The 3,515-nt window shown below is 45.5% G+C and overlaps 1 long non-coding RNA gene across 1 annotated transcript; it reads right to left on the bottom strand.

Annotated features, from left to right (window-relative positions):
• Window positions 1-454: 454 nt before the first annotated feature.
• LOC107309672 lies at window positions 455-2,293 on the bottom strand. The gene is made up of 3 exons (XR_001553278.2): window positions 2,093-2,293; window positions 1,560-1,788; window positions 455-1,262 (listed from the first exon to the last, which is right to left on the bottom strand). It is a non-coding gene; the product is annotated as an uncharacterized LOC107309672 (long non-coding RNA).
• Between the last annotated feature and the right edge of the window lie 1,222 nt (window positions 2,294-3,515).

The following is a 3,515-nucleotide window of genomic DNA, read 5'->3' as shown; positions in this document are numbered from 1 at the left end:
CTGTCATAACCTCTAGCAGTTGAAAATGAACCAAAGTAAGTCATTTCCAGCATCGTGAGCTCCAGACAAAACTTTGTCCAACCTGATGCTTCCAAAAAGCAATCCTAGCACACACCTGAGAATATAAGAAAGGAAAGAAAAAAAAAACATTGCTTACAAATGATGAGGGAGGAAGCAATGTAAACCAGTTTCACAAGGTGCGACTGAGCAAACATTGACAGCAAGTTACTGGCAGAAACAGCAGAAGGCAAACCCCGTCCACCCCCTCTGCCATGGGGGAAGTGCTGCTTCCCGCAGGACCTTTGTGGCTCAGCCTTGGGCCTCGTCACATGTATTTTAGCCCTCTGATGACACATTTGAAGTGTTTGTTTTGAAAGTAGGTCTGAACTGCTAGGCTGTAAGCATGCCAGCGTGTTTGGTTTGGCCCTATCAGTTGAGCTGTTGGCTGGAGCTAATTCATTAGTCACTGTACACGTGCAACACAGGCTTTACTATAGCCTCAAAACACATAAAAGCAAGGTGAACTACATCAGAAAGCCCTAAAATTAGGTTTCTCTGTTCCTCCACCAGACACACGCCGCTACATTAAAACAACTACATACCAGGAACAAAAGGCTATTTTTCATTACTCTTATTTTATTTTTTCTTTTCTCCAAGACACCTTGGATCACTAACACATTCTGTGAACAAAAGAGCCTGGAAAAAGTTTGTTCTGAAGAATGGAAGGAATTAGGTCAGCTGCAAAAGAGGAGATTGGATGTCATTGAGCCACAGCACCCCTGGGACAGAAAAGATGGGAGGCTTTCTTCAGTATTTTGTCAACTTTCACAACTCAAGGCAAATAACACTGAGATGAGATTTGGCCAAAAGTTGGAAAACTGATCATTAATAGCATTTATTGAGATGGCGCAGAACCAAGCGCAGGGCTGCTGGTTGGGCCTTCCGTGCCTTTCATTGCATGAAGTGTCAAATACTTCCACAGTGCTAATGGCTGGATGTGGGGTGGTCTAGTGGCAGGAATTAATAAAGCAGCAGGCAGGAATTAATAAAGCAGCTTCTGAAAGGCTGGCTGGCACTTGAAAACACCGCTTTTCCTCAGCATGGATGGGACAGCAGTGGTACGCTGGGCCTTGTGCTGTATCAGTGTCTGTGCTGTGTGCTAGGCCTGTCCCTCAAGTTTGGTTCTGGCTTCCTTTGTTGTTGTTTTCTTTCTTCATTATGCAACTGCCTAAAAAGCTTCTTGTCTGAACTTGAAGCAGCGTCTGAAAAATTTGGTTTTAATTACTAGCACATACAGTTCTGTGACACAGATCCTGGTGGAACCTGGGCACTGGTACTTTTAGTGAGAAGTTCAGATATCATTGTAATGAGCATAATATGGACCTTAGACAACAGAAGACCGAGAGCAGAACACCGCTCCTGTTCTCTCTCCCTAAGGATTAAAACCTCCCTCAGAAAGCATTCCTTTGAAAAGTAACTGTGTAAGTTTTCTTGAGCCTTCCCCCCACCCCACCATGTTTATTATTTCAAGAAGTGTATATAAAATGTGTTCAGCTTACGAGAAAACAAAGAGATCCTGTTCTTCCTGTCAGTGCTGCAGGCTCATCCCATGCTTCAGAAATCCATCAGATTCCTTCCCTCTCAGATCACCGGTTGTGAGGGCTCTGCAGGACAGATGTATGCCTTGTTTACATTGCACAACGCTGTCTTCAGGTTCTGCCCTCAGTGTGTGCATACACAACATGGAATCACATCCAGCTCATTTGCTTTCCCTCGGTTCTGTTGTCTCTGAAAAGCCAAGAGGATTAAAAAAGGCAGCAGACATTCATTATTGTTACTCAGCCCAGTTCATCTGACTTTAAATAAACAAAGTAATAAATTCACTAGGAAATAAGATGGGACTTCTCCAAGTTACTCTCCAGGAGAGAGCCATGCATTCAGGAAGAAAGAAATAGAAGATTTTTATGCCAGAGGCATAAAAAGGTAAAGAGGCACGCAAATAGAAATCTGATCTGTTTCTGTTTCTGATGCACGTGCTGGGGCTGAAAAGAGTCATTAGACAAACATGTTGTTCCTGAGCAGCGGAACTAACCAAGCCTGGTTTCCTATGGATTCATGTCCTTTGTCCCACATCTCCCTTCCCTACTACACAGGAATTCCAGCTCCCCTTGTGCCTCCTGTGGCGCTGTCACCACCACCAGACGTCAGACTGGGTCAGTCTGGAGCTACAAAAACATTTGCTGGTTGTCAGCACGTGGGTGCTGGGATCCGCTTGCCTTTTCTTCAGTCCAGGCAGGAACTCAACTCCCTTTCCCTTGCCCTGCTGCCAAGTCTGTTGTAATGTTGTAAGAAAAAAAAAATAAATTATATTTAACATAATCTCTCCTTCAACTCTGGTCAAAACCTGATTTGCCAGACAGAGAGTTACAAAGTTTATTAGGTGTGGGACAAACACTGATTGTGTAAGTTTCATTTCCACAGGAAACTCAAAATTCAACTACTTTTCTTTAAAAAAGCAAACAAACTCAACGGGGTAAATTAAGAAATACTCCCACAGTCGTTTTCAGCTGCAATACAGCTTGTGTGAGGAACTGTACCTGACCTGCTAGCTCACACTGATCATCTGATTTATTTTTTTAACCAAGAAATCTTGGAAAGCTTCTGCTGCTGCTGCTGAGACCTGCCATACAGCTGAGCGTTTCCAGCTCACCACACACTTCTTGTTGCCCCAAACATGCTGCCTGTTCTGTGCTCTGCTCTCTGTGTGTCTATTCCCAGGTCCAAGAGAGCCCTATCAAGCTGAATTTATGTGTTGCTTGGACTATAAACTCCATTGAGCAATAGGCATCATCTGCTTGGAGAGTTCCCTCTGTCATATTTGCTTGACCTTATGTTTTGTTTTGGTTGTTTATTAGAGTTTCCTCAGTACATGCTTCCTTTGCCTCCTGACCAAGCTGCGAGTTCTCTCTCACCCCAGAAAAGCCCCACAAAGCCACAGATAACTGAGGATGGGTGAGGTGAAGGCACATATCTCCCAAACCATTCAGCTCCCTTTCCTCACCAAACCAGAACATCTCAGCTGCTGCAGCTGCCCTGTAGGCTGGGCAGAGAAGGACGTGGCCCTCAGGAGCAGCAGGCACTGCCATTTCACCACAGCCAAAACAGGGTTTTGAGTGGCACTGTTGAAGGATCTGTGATAAGCCACCGGCTGGCAAGGCAGTGCTGCCAGGCCCCAGAGCTGGAGTGGGTGGATGGGAAAGGAGCAGAAGTTACTTGTGCCACCAAGGCATCAGGAAAGGCTCCCATATTGTCCATTCCTCCTCAAGATGGCAGCAACTGCCTATTTCTTTCAATCAAGTTGAGGCCCACAGTGAGGTACTTGCAGCACCAGGGCAGTGAGGAGCAGCTTGAGATACCAGGAGGGCACCTGGGGCAATGGGGAGCACAGTGGTACCACTGTGGTGGGAACAAGCCTAGAAGCAGAGTAGGGAAAGTGTGGATCACACAGGGAAAAC

The sequence above is a fragment of the Coturnix japonica genome, chromosome 2 (assembly GCF_001577835.2).
Source record: "Coturnix japonica isolate 7356 chromosome 2, Coturnix japonica 2.1, whole genome shotgun sequence".
Classification (NCBI taxonomy): domain Eukaryota; kingdom Metazoa; phylum Chordata; class Aves; order Galliformes; family Phasianidae; genus Coturnix; species Coturnix japonica.
Note: the sequence above shows the minus strand (reverse complement) of the source record. Positions and strands in the feature narration are given on the sequence as shown.